This window comes from Pelodiscus sinensis, chromosome 3 (genome assembly GCF_049634645.1).
Source record: "Pelodiscus sinensis isolate JC-2024 chromosome 3, ASM4963464v1, whole genome shotgun sequence".
Lineage (NCBI taxonomy): Eukaryota > Metazoa > Chordata > Testudines > Trionychidae > Pelodiscus > Pelodiscus sinensis.
The window spans coordinates 170,658,442-170,677,600 of NC_134713.1; the positions used below are offsets into that span (position 1 = coordinate 170,658,442).

General features: G+C 44.0%; 1 long non-coding RNA gene across 2 annotated transcripts in view; it reads right to left on the minus strand.

Moving 5' to 3' along the window:
* Nucleotides 1-2,045: 2,045 nt before the first annotated feature.
* The window catches only part of LOC102444291 (uncharacterized), a 37,712-nt gene continuing 20,598 nt past the window's right edge, over nucleotides 2,046-19,159 (minus strand). For both annotated transcript variants that reach the window (XR_332011.4, XR_012902395.1), the window contains exon 4: nucleotides 2,046-2,477. This is a non-coding gene — a long non-coding RNA (uncharacterized LOC102444291). The remainder of the gene's footprint in view (nucleotides 2,478-19,159) is intronic.

The window sequence follows — 19,159 nt, forward strand, 5'->3', positions numbered from 1 at the left end:
AAAATAGAAACTCTCTTTACTGAACAAAACTGGGGGAAACTGGGAAAAGGAGGTGGGAGAGGGGAAGAGAGAGGCTGGGAGAGGGGAGGGGGAAAACTGGGAGGAGGGAGCTGGAAGGGGGAAGCAAGGGAAAGGAGGGGGTGGGGAAATTCAAGGATCAGGGGTGGGGGTCTCGCCGGGCCAACCGCCTCCCAGCACGGCGAGGGAGGGGGCCTCGGCTTCCCTGGGGGGATGGGGTGGAGGGTGCAGAGGTTGAGGTGGGGGGTGTGGACATTGAGGAAGAGGGTGTGGGGGCTGAGGAGGAAGAGGTGGGAGGGGAGCAGGAGTGGGAGGAGGGACAGCAGTTGGGGGGGCAGCAGGCGCAGGACCAGCACGGGGCACCATGCTCTGCAGCAGGAGCTGCAGGTTTGTGCTCAGCCCTCGGACTTCAGCCAGCAGCTCGTGGCGGAGCTGCAGGTCTTCCCGCATCCAGGCCTGCAGTGTGCGGTGCACGGCTCGCAGGGCCCCCTAGTGCTGGTCCCAATACTCCTGCTCCGTGGTGGTGGTCCGGAGCAGGCCACGGGTGCGGGAGCATGTCCTGGGCAGGGTGGTGCGCCCTGCATGAGCAGCTGGTGCAGCTGTAGAGAAAGAGGAGAAGTGGTCAGTTCTCCCTGGGGACGCAGAGGATGATGCCCAGCCCTCTCCCCCACCCCGCAACGTGAGGGTGACCATGTCCTGCACTGTCAGAGCCGCTGTGCTTGTACAGAGGCCATGGTCAGGATGTCTGGCTCTCCCCGGGACTGGGAGCTGCCCCAAGACCACACCCATGTCCCTGTGCCATGTATAGTGTGGCCGGGGTGGCGGGGGGGAGGGGGACATCTCCCCGCCTCCGTGTAGAGGGGACATGTGAAGGGAAAGCATCCTGCTGGGTCCCGCCCCGGGGTCGGGAGCATGTCAGGTCTCTTTGCACAAGCATGTGCCTATTGGGCCATGGTCCCTGGGTGTCACGCAGCTGGAGCCACCTGCTCAAGGGTGGCATGGCATGTGCTCGCACATGCACAGGTGTCTGCGTGATCCGTGGAAGGCATGGCCCACGCGTGTGGTCTCTGGTCTCCCTCCCGCCTCCTCCCCCCCCCCCCCGAACTACTTAATTCAAACTACTTACCCGGTACGGTCTCCCTGGACGCTGGGACATCCTGCGGTGGCCCCTCCGGTGTGCCCAGGTCAGGGCCCTCTGGTCCCGGCTCGCTGCCTCCTGGGCTGGTGCGGACCGCCCTGCCCCCCAAGAGTTGGTGGAGGGCGGGGAAGTAGGGGCAGGTGTCATCCCGTGCAGCAGCACTGCCCCTGGTGGCCCTGGCGTACCCCTGCCGCAACTGCTTAACTTTAATGCACACCTGCTCCCGGGAGCGCCTGTGTCCCTTGCGAGCCATGGCAGTCGCTATGCGGCTGTAGACAGCCACGTTCCTCCTCCTAGTGCAGAGATCTTGGAGATTGGGGACCTGCCCCCAAATCTCAATGAGGTCCATGACCTCCGCACTAGTCCAGGGGGCCGCGCGCCGTCTACGGCCCCTGGCTGGCCCCTGGGTGCTCGGGGACTGGGCAGGGGACGGCTCGCTGCCACTGGCTGCCTGGCTCATGGTGGGGCCACTCGGTCAGGGGCAGACACTGCTGGCAGGGCTGGCTGTCTCCAGTGCCGTCTGACCAGAGTCTACCCCTTTAAGGGCCCGGGGCTGGGGGAGAGGAGAAGAGTTTTCCTGGTTGTTCCCAGAGAGGCCACCAGGGGGAACCTGGGAAGGGCTAGCCTCCCACTAGTTCGAATTAAGGGTCTACACAGTCCTTAATTCGAACTAGTAAGTTCAAAGTAGGCTTGATCCTCGTAAAATGAGGTTTACCTAGTTCGAACTAAGCGCTCCGTTAGTTCGAATTAAATTCGAACTAACGGTGCGCTAGTGTAGCGCCTATGAAAGTTAGTTCGAACTAACTTTGTAGCGTAGACATACCCTGGGTTTGCCTTTAATTCCCCACTCCACCCCAGCAATACAATACAGACACTGTTGTTCAGAGAACATGCATTTTTATTTAGGGAAAACAGCAGTGAAGTAAATGGGAATTCAAAGTGGGGAGGGAGTCTCAGAAACACGTGAAGGACAACCTTTTGTATCCCGAGGTCCTAGAGGATAAGGCTGCCCCTGAGTTCACCCCACCACCACCCCGGGGTCCTGGGGCCTCAGCACTTCAGGGGTGAAAGCAATGCAGCTGGAGGAGAAAGAACAGGTATTTTGATCCAGGCAGACAGGGTTCTGGGAGAAGGCCATATTTAGGCATGCAGTCAAGCACTCCATAACTGTCATCAGGGAGGCAGAGATGCTCTACTGTTGCCTTGCCTGCAGCTCGCTCCTTGAATATATCGTCCCTTGTCCATTTTCACTTGTGTATTTGCACCAGGCGGACAAATGCTGGAGCCAAGGAAGTACACAGCAAGCTGGCTTCTGTTCCCACTATAAGGAAAAGTTACAAGGGCACAGATTACAGGAGATACATTGTGTTAAGACTAGCCCATATCTGCTATCACATAGTGAAGGTCTTTGTAAAGACAATCGAGATGTGTTCTATGCAAGGCCACATGTTTGCTTTAAAGCAGCCACTTTGCAGTAGGTGCTCAGAGTTCTCAGAGAAGCATGTGGACTCATACAGTTAGAAGGCAGGCAGGTATGCATGGTAAGGGCAGATTCAAAGGCAGGCAGGAGAGGACGGGACAGGGCAGCTTCTCTCTGTGTCTGGCACACATTGTGTCTGGCACACGTGGCTTCCCAGGGCAGTGCTACTTTCCCAGACCACAGGAACCTGCAGGTGGGAGAGGGATCTTCACATGCAGTTTCCTGGGACGGTGCTATTTTCACAGCCCGCAGGAGCTTGCAGGTAGAGGTGGGGAATGGGACAGGGCAGCTTCCCTCTGTCTGGCTAAGATGGAGTATTGTGTCCAGTTCTGGGCACCACATTTCAGGAAAGATATGGAGAAATTGGACAAGGTCCAGAGAAGAGCGACAAAAATGATTCAAGGTCTAGAAAAAACATGACCTATGAAGGAAGACTGAAAGATTCAGTTTGCTTAGTTTAAAAGAGAGAAGACTAAGGGTATGTCTACACTACGGCGCTAGTTCGAACTAGCGGGGTAATGTAGGCATACCGCACTTGCAAATGAAGCCCGGGATTTGAATTTCCAAGGGCTTCATTTGCATAAGCGGGGAGCCACCATTTTTAAAACCCCGCTGGTTCGAACCCCGTGCAGCGCAGCTACACGGGGCTCGAACTAGGTAGTTCGAACTAGGATTCCTATTCCTACACCTCGTTCCACGGAATAGGAATCCTAGTTCGAACTACCTAGTTCGTGCCCCGTGTAGCCGCACTGCACGGGGTTCGAACCAGCGGGGTTTTAAAAATGGCGGCTCCCCGCTTATGCAAATGAAGCCCGAGAAATTCAAATCCGGGGCTTCATTTGCAAGTGCGGTATGCCTACATTACCCCGCTAGTTCGAACTAGGAGGGTAGTGTAGACATACCCTTAGAGAGGACATGATAGCAGCTTTCAAATACCTAAAAGGGTGTTATGAGGAGGAGGGAGAAAAATAGTCTCCTTTGCCTTTGATGATAGGTCAAGAAGCAATGGGCTTAAATTTGAGCAAGGGAGGTTTAGGTTGGACATTAGGAAAAACTTCCTAGCTGTCAGGGTTGAATAAATTGCTTAGAGAGGTTGTGGAATCTCCATCACTTAAGAGCATTTTGGACAGACATCTATCAGGGCTGATCTAGATGGTGCTTGGTCCTGCCATGAGGGCAGGGGACTGGGTCTGATGACCTCTCAAGGTCCCTCCCGGTTCTAGTGTTCTGTGATTCTATGATTCTATATGTGGATTTAGTCCAGAATATTTAATTTTTGACTCACTCACAAGTTTCCCTTTTGAGATGCCATGATTTATAGTTACCAGAAAGAGGAAGGTATCTTAAATGAAGGTCATATACACATTCTTCATATTTCAAATATGATTCAGTTGCTTAAGAAAAAATGGTATGGGATACTTAGTTTGAGGTTTGCAAAATCATCAGTTCAGTTCTGGGCTGACTTTAATATGTCTCCATGGGACATTTTTCCCTTCAGAAGCCCTCCCTGTCCTCATTAGTTCCAGATTGCTTTCAGACAGGCACAGAATTCATAAAAAAATATAAGCATTACACAGCAAATCACAGGCACCAACTTTCTTTCCCTTGCAGATAAATACACCATTCCATAGACTAAAGCCCAACGGAAGTCTCCCATGGAAGGCTGCAAAACTTCAATTGAACTCTGCAGGAGTAGACCCAAAAGAAGTCTTGTCTCTCTTAATAGGGGCAAAAGCTGGCAAGTTTTCTGCCATAAGCCATGACAAGTGGTGCTCACATGCTCTCTCTTTCTCCCTACCTCCCACTTTCTGACTATTTTCACTTGCAATCACTTAAATCCTACTTTTTATACTTAATAAAAATGCTTTTGTTTATTATAATTGTTTATAATTTAGATACGTTTATAATTTATATATTTGTTTACAATAATTGTTACCTGGGGGGAAGAAACTACTGTGCATATATCTCTTTCATTGATAAGGGTGTTGATCTTATGAGCTTTCACTGTGTAAAACTTTTAAGGTATGTCTACATTGCAATAAAAAACAAAAACAAAAAAAACCATGGAGTGATTCTCAAAGCCTCGGAAACTGACTAGGCTTATGGGGCTCAGATTCCAAGCCTAAACATAGCAGTGTAGACATTCAGGACTCTGAAACCCTTCCCCCCCCCCATAGAGTTTCAGACCCCAAATCCAAAAGTCCACACTGCTATTTTTAATGCCACAGCTTGAGCCCACATCAGTGATCAAGGCTCTGACAGCCACTGCTATTGGACTTTTATTACAGTCTAAACACACCCTTAGACTTAGTTTTAGCTGTGCACGTATAGAGTCACTAATTCAGGATGACTGTTAGGGCACAAATAGCAAGGAGGAGAAACAGGAAATAAAGACAGTCTTGCATTATCCCAACCCTGGGTGCTGTGTTTCTATAATCACTACACAGTGTAAGAACAGGATTCAAAAAGACCCAACAGATAATAGAATGCCCCTGGAAAAAGGAAAACAGAAAAGCGAGTCCTTTAGCTCAGTCAAAACAACCTAAAAGCTGCACAGAGTGTGAAGCAAAAAAGTGAGGAGGCCTAAAAGCGTAGAAGGTCCAAAGAAATTTTAAAAAAACCAAGACGTTACTACTCTATGTGAAGTCTGATGGTTACAGAGATACCAAGATGAATTTGAGAAATTTAAGGTTTTATAAAAATCTACATTTAAAAAAAATTCAAAGGCTATACTGTGCCAGAGAGGGATAGGCCCATGCTGGATTATGGCACAATCTCTCCTCTTCCACAGCATAACGGTAAAGTGCACACACACACCAAGAAGCACATCTCACTGAGGTAATGACAATCTAACCCTTTTCTTACTTTCTTGCCTGCCTAAAGCTGAAGACGGCCTAAAACAATAGCACTAAAAATGTGAACTGTCTATTCTTCTCTGTCAAGGGCACTGTGATCCCACAGTCACAGAACTGAGCTTTTTTTCTGATATTTCACAGTATTCTGCATTTTTATCATTGCATTTGCCATTTTCTGCAGTCAAATACCCAATATTTTACTTTTTGTCTTCCTTGCCACACTGGGACCTGCCAAAAGCTGTCTCTTGTTCCCAAGTTTTCTACTCGAGGGGAAGTTAAGTCCATTGGCAGTGATGCTGATACTGTTCCATGGAGATAGGACATAGGTTAATCACAACTACCCTCCCCTTTTTATCCTCTCTTCTGTCCATTGCTTACAGCCCAACTTTCTTCTCTGGCAAACTCAGGACAAAACATGTACCAGAAAGTTTGTTAGCTATCACAGTACTTCAAAGGTTACGGTAACTGGCTAAACAGTCTGGACGTTGTTGTTTGGTTGTTTTTTAATGAAAACAAAGATATTCAGGCAACAACCAGATTCCAGCAGCCAAAGCTTTTAGAAGACCATCAAATATCGTGAGACTATCAATAAAACTATGAAAGTTGTCAACATTGTGCACCTTCTGCCCAACTTCATTGTAATGAAAACTGAATTTCTCACTCAATCCCTTACTCAGACCACTAGATTGCTGTGGTGTTTGACCACCACTGGTAATAGCAGTTCTACTGAAAAACATCAACTGGGCCATGAAATAGATTCTGTGGCATGTTGATGAATAGCTCTTTAAGCTGAAATTGAAGAAGAGTTCACTTCAGAATAATGACTTACGCAATTTTTCATTAAATCAAAAGTGCCACTGGGGAATAAATACCAAACGTTTTTATGTCTCAAACATACTGGAGTAAAATGCGAGTAATAGCAACAATTTTGCCATCACTACTAGTTTTTTCACATTGCAAAAAGTTCCAGTTAAGGACAATACCAAACAATTTTTTTATCCAGACAATTATTCAGCCTTTTCATTAATACTCAAAGAGAACAATGACTGTCCCAGGACAGAAAGTGCTCTTTGCATGAGATAATGAAAATGGAGGCACAAAATTATGGAAAGTATTTGTCTGTCACAGAACATAGCTGCCTGGTTGCTAGGTACTCTCCATGACAGGGATCCTATTACCACAGTTCTCTGAAGGCTTTTCCAATAGCTTCTCTGTGTAATTTGAGGTGTTGCCTTTGCTCTCTAAGGCTTGATATGGATTAGGCTCTGGCTAGAGCTGGTGACATAATGCAAGAAATTATTGGCAAATATTTTTGTAATTGATATGATGAGATCAATCTGTTATTCATGAGGTGACATCTTCAGTTGTTCTCAAGTGTTCAGATAAGCATCAAATGCCACCCAATTTGAGGACTTTTCATAAGTTTTGCACCAGGGATTTTTATCTGGAAATTCATAATGGGCAGAGTTTTATTTGTTACTCAACATTCATCCTTTCTTATTCTCGTGATTAAGAAGTTTCAGTTAGGGAACAGAAATAATATGATGGACACAAGTCTAAAAAATTATGTCAGAAGTTAGACTTTAATATTCAGACTTAAGCACTTAAATGAGTGTTATGACTTTCAGACACGTTAAAACAATGACCAACTCATTGCCTCAAGACAAGAGATTAACGTCAGCTGACCTTTGACATAAGGTTTCCCCATTTTTCTCCTGCTCCTCTTTCTTTCCAGCAGTCCACACTGAACACATTTGCAACATCACAGTCATTCTCATGTAACTGACTGTGAAATAATTAACAGAAGATTTTGATCACTACTCTTAGATTTCAATTGGAAAAGAAACAAGGTTGTGACCTGAGGGAGAATTATATGATTCAGAAATAAATAACAGCAACAAGGCAATGCGGAACCATGGTGTTGTATTAAGTTACTTTGGGGATAAACTGGACCAAAGCCATGCCGTTTATATGCAGCATTAGATCTGGAGCTCAGCTTCCCCAAAGTTGCTAGTGTTTGAATTCAGTATTCAAGTTCAGCCACTCATTAAGTGCCCTGCACTGTGACATTCAAATCCAAACTAGGAAAGATGTGTATTATATTCAAAAGTCTGGTTTTACCCAATGCGGGCTGTGTCTACACTTGCATTTGCTCAACAAACTTTTGTCATTCACAGATGCACAATGAATGATAAGGTTTTGTTACGGCAAGGGCACATGTGAATGCTGCTTTGTTGGCAAGAGCGCTCTCCTGCCGACAAAGCGAAACCTGATCATTGGGGGTAGAAGGATTTTATCGGCAAAAGTGCGTTCCAAAAGAATTAAGCTAGGCTGACTTTTTGCAACAGTGCCATGTTGATACAGCCTCGTACTTAAAAGTGGTGTAGTATAAACATACCCACAGACACATGTCCAAGCCAGGATGTTCTGATCCAGTGCTACAGGTGAATGCCTTCAGAATTCAGAAAAGTTGGATCCAGTTAATTGGGCTCAGTCCATCTGAGTAAATGTTCTCTCAGTTGAATTTCCTCTCGGAGAAAGATCTTCTTTTGATGGAATGCGAGATTGTTCATTCTTATGTTTTCGCTCTCCTGAATGTTTTCATTTGCACCAATAATTACATCAGCTGACTGCACAGAGTTTTTCTCTCTGTGAGAGATAAAGCCACATCACTGCTATAATATGCTACTGCTGATGGGACTGTGCTTTTAACTAAACATCTTGTGTTAAGAACAAAATACATTACTTGTCCCACTTGAAAACTTCTCCCCTTACACAAATACATTTGCTTAAAAAATAAGTCATAACCAAGATGCGGATGGCAATGTGCATTGTTAATGTAAGGAACTTGCATGAGACAGAGGCAGCAAAGATGTACTCGGACAAGCTGAAAATTAGTCAGACAGTGAATATCTGAACCAGTTAATTTTATAGTTATATCTCAAGTTCAGGTTAAGAGTACAATCTGTGGGAAACCCCCCAAAGCAATCTTTGATCATAAAATATTTGGTATACCATATCCTTGGAATAAGCATAATTCCTCTGATTTAGATCTTCTTGGACCTTGTGTATAGTAGCTAATCTTCTTTGGTTTGCTATATAAACACAGTTGTGCATACCAGGTTAAGTGTTTCTAGAAGGCATTCCTACATCCTGCTGCTATGGACATTTTGACTAACCTATTACTGCTGCCTGACTTGTATACATGAACTTATTCAGTACTTTATTACATTAGTTTTATTAGGAGGGAAGATGGGTTCCTCTATGAACAGGATATCATGGCAGCAGAACCAGTAGCATTTTGTTCAAACAGAGGTGATATACTTTTGAGAATTGCTGTTTGCAGTGTACAGGTAGATGCATAGTTCAGATATGTAAACGATCAGTTGCAGTCCCTAGGGATTCATGAAAACCATCCCTTAAGGCCTTGTCCTTGTGCATTCATACCCATGGATTTCAGGGCTAAACAAACTCATATGCAGTAAAAGTGAAATGCAGGCAAAATCTCCAAATTCGTGAACTCCCGCAAAATTGAGTTGCCCCATACAGTACCCATTCAAAACTGTAAATGAGTCCAGATTTGATTGCAAGTCCTGTTAAAAGATTTACAAACAAGTTTAGTCCAAAGTTTCACCCAACACTGATATTGCTACAGAAGTTTAACATGACTAAAGGACCATATTTTCAAGCACCCGGAACTCCCATTTTGAGCACTTTTAAGGAAGAGGCTACATTTCCAAAAGTGTTTGGTGCCCAGCAGCACTCACTGAAAGGGGCCACTGAGAGCAATATAAAATTACCGAGAGGTGATCATTTATGAAACTCCAGTCACTAATTTAGGTCCCTAAATGAGAGCTGCTTGTTTCTAAGGGTATATCTACACTACAGCGTTATTTTGAAATAGCTTATTTCAAAATAGTTATTTCAAAATAAATTATTTTATGCAACTACACACAAAATGCATTTCAAAATAGCATTTTGCTATTTTGAAATAGGGCGTCCACACTGAGTGGACGCTGAATCGCATTTAAGGCGAGCCGGAACCAGGTCCAGCAGGGCATCAGGTCAGGAGTTACTTTGTGTGACTGCTGCCTGAGGCTATCTGAGGCCTGTGCTTAAAGGGACACCCCCTGGACAGCCATTTCTCAGCTTTCCCTTCTTGCTTGCCTACCTCGATGAGGGACAGCAAAGCATTTTGTCTCTGCGTGCTCTGGTTGCCCTCACTCGGGACACCACAGCACTCTGCAGCATGGAGCCAGAGCTGCCCCTGGACACTCTGGTGCTTCTCGTGGACGCGTTGCTGAGAGCCTGGCTGCACTTTCTGCAGGCTGCCATCCGGGAGGTCTATCAGGGGATTGTCAGTATCCAGGAGGCCCTGCGGGAGAGCTTCCACCCCAAGGAGCACTAACAGCCTCCCTGGTCTGCCCCACTGGGGGCTTGTACCTCATTCCTCCCTCACGTCCTTCCACTTACCCCTCCCTAACCCCCCTTCCTGATGAAAATATGTGTATTTTATTTGACATGAACACAAACTCTCTTTATTTAACAAAATTGGGGGCAGGGGGAATGAAACTCTGGTGAGACTGGGGAAAGGAGGCAGGAAGAGAGAGAGTGGGAGAGGGGAGGGGGAAACCTGGGAGGAGGGAGCTGGATGGGGGAAGCAAGGCAAAGAATTGGGAGGGGAAGGTCAGGGCTCAGGGTTGGGGGTCTTGACGGACCAACTTGATTTTCATGCAGACCTGCTCCTGAGTTCACATGTGGCCTTTAGTGGACAGATTAATCTTGAGACCTCCCACAAGAAACATAATGCATTCCTCCCAGTGCTCTCTTTGGTGACACATCAGTAACACAACAACATAGGCCCAAAAGTCAACTATCTCCATGTAGTAGCTGACTTTGATGGATTTGAAGCTACAATCATCCATAATAAAGTCCCAAAAGTTGGATATTTCTCCAAGGATGGTGGAACATTTCTCAATCTTTCCATGATGGTGACCCCTTCATCCAAGTCAAAACTTTTCATGACTTCCTCACATTTCTTGTAAAGGTAAAACATGTATCAGAGATAACAGTGTTAAGCCTATATAATTTATGTTGGTGTATGTTTCAAGACATTGACAGAGAATTCTTGACCTTCAAGGGTATGGGTGTGCAGGACTTGAAGGATCAATAATTCCTTTGCTTCAGGTTGTAATACAGTTTTCAACACATTGCAACTCCCCTTGTTATTTTTTAATGAGCCCTCTAGAAGGGTCATACCTATCATTTGAGAACTACTGGTCTTATAGTTAAGATACTGACCACAGAGATCGGGGTTCCATTCCTGGCTCTGTCTTAGACTTCTTGTGAGATCCTGGGCAAGTGACAACTCCTATGGGTGAAATCCTGGCTGCACAGAAGTCAATGGCAAGTTTTACCAGGATGATATCACCTGTGTACCTCAGCTCATCCATCTTCATAAAAGGGATTATAAATTCCTTCCCTAATTCACAGGGGTATTGGAAGAATAAATCTATAAATAAATGAGTCACTCGGATCCTACATTGATGAGGCTATACAAATAGAATTACGGTATCAGTTCTGGGAGAATTCTGCAATTTTACTTTATTTCAGGTTTTTGGGTTGTTGGTTTTTTTTTCATTGCTTTGTTTACTATTCTTCAGTAACAAAGGGTACATCTACACAGCGGGGCTACATCAAGATACCGGAAGTATCCCATAATAGCTACCCTGTGTCTTTTGAATGCACCTGCTATTTCAAGACCTATTTCAGCATCCCTGTAACCCTCGATCCACTTATTATTGTTCTACATGCTTATCTCAAAATAGCATGTTATTTTGAAATTTGGCGGTGTGTAGACATACCAAATTTCTAAATACACTATTTTGAAATTCAATCGAAAGAAGATACACAATTTGCGCTACGCAAACTGTGTATCTTATTTCGAGTTTAGGGTGCTGTGTAGATAGATGCACCCTTAATGTCCTTGTATTAGTCGTTTCCCAGTGAAGAAAGAAACAGGTATCAAGAGAGGCACTGTCAGGTTAAAAAAATCATAGATTATATATGGATTTCTCTTTCTGCCTAAATCCTCTTGCAAAGATAGTGAGTAACAAATGAGATGGATAGCAGCTGGAACAGCAGTATTGCATGAAATGTATGGCTATACATATTTGGTACATTTGTATTTCATTTTCTATTTGGTTAATGCTCAGCAGGAAGCAGAAATTCTCAGGGATGGGGGTGGGGGAGGGTGGAATCATCCGTGGCAAAGATAAAGAGAGAGCAAAACATTAAAAATCTTCTTCTTTATGAGCCTGCCTCCCACTGATTTCAACTGGCGCTAAACTGGCCCTAATAGAGACTGGTGAAACTTAACATGCTCAGAGTTCAGATTCAGTTCAGATAAACATTCAAAAGTTCATAGGTTTATCCAAACTATCTGATCCTCTAGAGCCCAAAATTGCACTGGAAATCTCCAGAGCACCCTTTCTTGAGAGACTTCCTGTACTTCCACTTTTGGACAGTAATCAGAATTGGGGGGGGGGGGAACAAAATGTATTCAAGCATTTCAGAAACACAACCCAGAATTACTGCAAATTAATAATTTGAAGTTATGCTCAATTTGAGCAACGTCCGAGTACTTTTTTCTACCCAAATGATTTTTGTCGCCCCTTCTTTAGAACAACTTCTGAGCTGGAATCAGAGCATATATACTTCATCACCTGAATTCACTCTTTCACTATTAGATTCTTACCCTTTTTCATAAGTAGCATTTTGTGGCTAGAACCAAGGAGAGGTAAAACTCTATGCCTCCACACACTGGTCTTGGTAACCTTGCAGTACATTTCTCTGTCTAAAATATTTATGAAAGAGAAGGCAAGGAGGGAAAATGAGTAGGGTGGGATTGTTGACAACCTATTGACACTGCAGATACATTTTTCTTTATCATGATAGATGTCGGTTTGGCTCTTTGATACAAGAGCTACAGTAGCAGCAATGTTATATCAGCAACAACATGATCCTCTACTAAGATTTCATTGGCTTCCCAAAACCTTGCAATCACGAGAGTCTCATCTGCAGTCTAATTAACTGGGATCATTTTTTCACTATTACAAATGGTATTTTTAATTATGTTTGAGATTGAGAGGTACCTTAGTTCCAGTACAGATAAAAGCTCAGGTTGCTCAATAATATGCAACTGTGCAGGCCCTTTTCTTCATCCATAGAAGTATTTAGTCAGAAAGAGGTGGGGCCAGTTTCATCTTTGCTGTGGCTCCATAGAAGCTATAACCTGGAGCCAACTACCAGGCAACTTTCCAAAACCAAAAGCATCCCTTTCTGTTATTGGTACTGTGCATGTACAATAGCATTCCTTTCCCTTTCTGGTACTGTGCATATACAATAGTAGCACCATATGTCAAGGCATAAGTGAGTATTTCCAATGTCTGACTGGAGATATATAGACTCCTTCTACTCTCCTCCTGACAACTGAAAAGAAACACATAGATTTCTATTATGCCACTGCAACTGTCTAATTAAATAGGAGGCAGAAAAAAACAATTACTCTATGGCAAGACTTCCTGTACTGTCCACACCTTTCCTAAAGCTGTGTACACGGGTGTTGGTGTTTAACGGATCTACCACCTCTTAAATGGTGTCCATCACAAGAGAATAAAGCTTTCTGAACTCTGTGATGGTTCTCATGCTTTCCTACTTCCCTCTCCTTCTCTCACCAGTGCAATCTGGTCTCAGACGTGACTCCCATCATCAGTTGGCTCAAACCCTGGAAGCCCTTTGAATTTCCCAATAGCCCTATATAATGCATTTTACAGCAGAATTTTTATTCTTGCCCCTCCCTCTTCACTGGAAGTTCAAAATGTATGATTTCAGGCTCATCATGAAGTCTTACAGTCAAATGGCGGCAGAAACTCATGTCTCTGGGAAACCGTTTGCTGCCATCTTACGGAGAAGCTTATTCTGTGAGATCAACTCAGCTACTGATCAGAGGAGGGCATAGGCATGAAACTAGCAGGGATTCCAATGGAAGTTCTGTGCATTGGTAACCAGGGGCATGTGTTTGCATAAACATATATAGCTCTCTGTACATAGCTTATCTTCTTACCAGATGGTACATCAATCCCTTTGGAGGCTCTGGCCAGGTTTTCTTTTTAATGAAACTGAGTACTATGGGCCACATTCAGGCACGGTGGCAGTTTACTAATAACAGATATATCCTTGACACAGCATTCATGAGAGTCTAAATCAAGACTTCTGATGGCTCCACACACAGTCCTCTATATAGACCCTTCCTGCCAGAACACAGACCCTACACATCCAAAAAGCTGAAAATTCCCTTTTGCAGCAGCCACAGCCCCATGTGAACTCCATAAATCCTAGTGAAGCCAGAAACAGAGACATGGCTCCCTTCCTCCCTGTAAGCCTAGCGCTAGTGTTCTTTAAACGCCTGAATAGGACTGTATAGAGAAGAGGTCCACAAGGCTCCAAAGAAGTAATAACTCTTTAATTTATTTATATAAAACTCGGAGCAGCAGCCTACCCGTAATGTTATTTCCCAAGCCCTGGTGAAAGACCAGCACTGATTTTATACCCTGGGCTTAGATTCTGTCAAATATCTCATTTTAAAAAAAAGTAAGAAAAATATAAAGTAGTCGATCCCAGAACTGGCAGTGCTTGTACTCAGAGATTCAATCATTCCCTTACCCCCCTTCCCAGTCCACCTTTCATCCACTCCTCCTCTTCCTCTGTCCCTCTCACTGGCTCACTTGGAAGATGTTATTGTTTAATATGGCACATTCCCAAGCTGCTAGAACAGGACAGTAAAATTATTCACTGACTTTACTGTAGTCTTCTGCCAGTCAGTCATTTGTTAAGCTTTCAGCCTCCTCCCCCCCACCATTCCTCACCCTCCCCAATGAAATTCTCTGTGAGGTTTCTCTCCACCGCCCCCGACATCCCCAGCTTTCCCGTCACTAGGCAGGATCTGGAAAAAAGAACTCAAGGCCAAGCTCAACAAAACCACTGCTGCGCAGTAGCGGTCCTTTTTCACACAGATGGTCAGCCAGAAGAATGAGAGCTTTATAAGACAGACACCATGCTGGCCCTTAGAAGCCTGGTCTCCCAGACCTCGCCAGGAGTTTTTCATCACCAAAGTGGGTAATAAGTCTGTCAGGCACCTTATACAGATCAAACAGTTATTAATAAAAACCATTTAAAAGGAAAACGCCATAGTGACTGAATTCACAAGAAACTGAGAATCTTAATGTGCGAGTTAAAAATGCAGATTATGGTTATGCATGACCAATATTTATGTCATCGGAGGCTTATGGCAGGTAGCTAACAAGCAGGGAATGCACTTGTGTATATATGTAAGATTTGCTCTTTAATGGCAACATGTGCAGTATCCAAAGTTGTGTATTCACATGCATTAACTAATTGTATTTCCATATGACCAGTAAGGTGTATATATGCAATTGCACAATTTGCATGTGCAGTGGAGGGAGTGGGAGGAAGAAGGAAGTAGCTCCAGGCCCTTTAAATCACCACCAGAGCAACACACTGCACACTCCGGTCAGCCCCAAGGGGTGCCAGTGGCCTGTATGATAGCTATACAAAGGTTTGTAAGTGTCAATAAAAGCATGTAAAGAGAATATAGGCAGACATGTGTAACACCAGCGTTTGCCTCATTTTTTGAGATTACAGGATCTTTCGAAAAAGGCTTCTATTTTCGAAAGAACCGCGTCTAGACTGAAGTTTTACTTTCGAACTAGCGATTTTTGAAAGAGCACCATGAAGCAAATATGCAAATGAAGCATAGGAAATTCAAATCCCCACTTCATTTGCAATTTTGAAGTGTCTAATTTACATCCCTCTGTCGAAAGAGGGATATAGTCTAGATGTACTCTTTGTGGTTACTCAGCCCTCTGGCTGTCACACTCCTTTGTAAGTCACTCAGAATCCCTTCCAGGGTTTACACTTAACAGGGGCCCATCTCAGTGCCCTCTGTTAGGGTCTCTCTTAGTCTGTTCCCCACTCAGAGAGAGTGGTACCTCCAGGGCTTCCCCTCCTGGGCTGTGTCCAGACTCAGGGGTTTTTTCGGGAAAAGTAGCCTTTTCCCGAAAAAACTTCCCCTGCGTCCAGACTCAAGCCGCGTTCTTTCGAAATTATTTCGAAAGAACACGGCTTTTCTTTCGATGGCGGTAAACCTCGTTTCACGAGGAAGAACGCCTTCTTTCGAAAGTTCCTCTTTCGAAAGAAGGCGTTCTTCAATGTAAATAGGGCTTCCTCAAAAGAGAGCATCCAGACTCGCTGGGTGCTCTCTTTCGAAAAAGCGGATTGCTCTTTCGAAAGATCCGCCTGCAGTCTAGACGCAATCTTTCGAAAGAGGCTCTTTCGAAAGATGCTTTCGAAAGAGCTTCTTTCGAAAGAAGCCTGCAGTCTAGACATAGCCCTGGAGACAACTCCTTGCCCCTAGCTCAGGACTTTATCACAGTTCATCGGTCTTTATCCAGCTCTCCACTTGGAGCTAGTTTCCCCACAGTCTCTTTCCCCACCCAAAAAGAGAGGGGCCTTCAGAGCTTCCCCTCCTGGAGACAACTTCTTCAGCCAGTCTCACCGCTTGCTCTCCTTGAGCTCTGCTTTACACCGACTGCTGCTCTGTTTTGCAGTTCCTTTCGTAGGCCTTCCTGACTCCTGATTAGCTGGTTCCTTCACTGTCACCCTTGCCTGCTTGGAGGACCTCTCTTTGGTTTCTCTGGGGCAAGGTGTGGCTGGACCACCCAATGACATTCACCCACCAACATAGTGCTCTCTACAAAGGAGATTAGCTCTGTATAACTACAGTAGAATCTCAGAGTTACAGACATCTTGAGAATGGAGGTTGTTGGTACAAAACATTAAGGTTGTTCTTTCAAAAGTTTACACCTAAACACTGATTTAATACAGCTTTAAAACTTTACTATGCAGAAGAAAAAGTCTACTTTTAACCTTCTTAATTTAAATGAAACAAGCATAGAAACACTTTCCTTACCTTGCTCAATCTTTTTTAAGCTTTTTAAAATTATTTTAAAAAAATTACATTTGAGACAGCACCGTACTGTATTTGTGATTTTGTTTGTTTGTTTGGACTCTGCTGATTATTAATCGCTTACTTCCAGTTCCAAATGAAGTGTGTTTGACCTTTCAGTTCATAACTCTGAGGTTCTATTATATATTACTTAGGGGAGTGGATTTTTCACATGCCTAAGCAACATAGTTATACTGGTATAGGTCTGCAGGGTAGACCTGGCCTGAGAAATGAAAAGCCCCAAGAGGATGTCTCACTGGGATCAGTACACTGGCTTTTCAATCAGTTCTGGGTACAATTTCAGATCTTAGCTCAGAAACTACCAATGAGGATCATGTTACAATTCATGAAGGAGATACAAGGGCAGAGCTGTCAAAACAGTCAGAGAACTTGGCTTCCATATGCCTCCCTCAAGCTGGTGCTGTCAACTCTTCAATAGCATTAAGCTGGCCCTTCTGGCATTTCTATTATTCACAATACATTTAATTTTAGGGGCATTTTTCCATTAATTCAATTGTATTGATGGATTCTCTATGCTTCTCCTTTGCCCCAGTTTGTGCCACAAAATTAACAATGATTGTGCAGAAGATAGAGAGGCATAGCTCTGTGAAGCACGGATCCCAATACACAGAATTTGGAGACAAATTATCACTAAAAAAACAGACTTAACATTTTCAGTGCTTTGCATCTGAAACTAAGGCACAGAAGCCATAAGCCCAGACTCTCACAGTTATTTTGCTCCTAACTTCCACTGAAATCAATGGAAGTTAGGAGCCTAAATACTTTTGAGGCTCTAGGCCCTATTTACTTGAAAAATAACCACATCCCTTTAAATATGTAATATCAGAGATAGTTCAACCATCAGAGTCACATTCAACCATTCTTTTATCAAAGACTTGTATATAGTATTTAAACATCCATTAATACTGTTAGCAGCAAACTCATTTAATGCACATTCAGAGGAAATGTACCCTATGGAGAGGTTAGCCCATAACTGTCCTTGAATCTTCTCCTAAAGCAGGCTATCAGACTAAATGGACCTCACACCTGACCTTGCTGAGCAAATCCTGTGTTCCTATGGCCTTGTGTAAACTAACCCCCCCCCCCCCCCCCGCTGAAACGGACATACTTACCCAGTGTCTTCCACATGGTAAGGTCAGCGGGGGCTGCTCTCCCATCAACTCCGGCTACTCTTCTCATCCTGGTGGAGTACCGGAGTCGATGGGAGAGTGCTTGGAATTGATCATTGTGGTGTTGATCCACTATGTAGTGGAGACAAGGCCTATCTGTTATGTAATTTTTTATCTAATAGTCAAACTACTTAAAAAGCGATAGCTGGCGTTGGGGAAAATGTTTAGATTAGAAAAGATCCTGCAAACCAAAGTGCACTATTTGTAGGTTTCAGTGTATATCTACTATTAATTTCTCTCAAAAACTAAAGTAATTATCATGCTGGTCTGACACAAGGTGTTGTCCATTCTGAGGTGTGACAGCTGCAGCACTACTCAGAATTTTTTATTTTGCCCTCTCATTTCAGAATGCAGTACCAGTCAATTAGTTAATAGTAGTCCACCACCAACCAACCATACATGAGGGTAAGCCTCTTCGTAGCCATAGCAGCACACTTATTATTATTTAGTATGTGAAATCAGCACAATCAAGACCACCAGCTCCTCTGTCTGCACCAAGTTCTCACACTTTTTGCTATCTCAGGGTAGTTATTAATTTTTCAAGAATAAATTTCATAAACTGGTTTTGATTTCATCACGAAAAAATGTGACAGAAGGTCTTCTGGATTAAATGAGCCAACCCTGGTGAACTTTCACTATTGTGCACACAATGCAAAAAGATTTAAATGTAACTTTCCCATTTTTACTCAGCGTTTCCTTTCTGCCACATCAGGTTTGAATAAACCTATATCTTAGCATGAAACCCAGAGGTGTGAGACACAACACTGGATCTCAGGAGTGACTGCCTGAAAGTCTAAGTATGTATGAGAACAAACCCGGCCCTAAGAGACTTGGGATGAAATACTATCCCCATTCAAATCACTGACAAAACTCCCACTGACTTAGATGGGGACAGGATTTCACACTCTCATTGTCAGCGCTGTATGTCGACTCACGTCTGTAAGGCAGTCAGTAAACATCAGCTGGATTTTTAATCTAAGCAAACTCATAACATTGTAATAGCTCTACCATCTTCTTACTCTCCTCTCTCCCTGATTAGTTCCCTCTAGTGTTCTCTCTATCTCCTGCCATCAGCTCCCTCCATTGTCTTCAAGAACATATTGCATGTACTTATTCTTTCCCTACCTGGGCCCCAATCATGTAATTCACCCCATGTGGCATCCCTGAACTTTGTGGAACCCCACTGAAGGTCATGGGGCTTGGCACAGCCATCCTCTAGCACAGAACAATTTACCATTAGAGACATCACACACAGTTTCTTGCCTTAACTGACAGGTTTTCGCTCCACTTTCCTTCTGACAATCAGAACATTTTCCGCTTTATGCCTTTAATATTATTGCATGTACATGCCACTGATTTTATATGATGTAGAATGAAGCGAACGTAAAGATA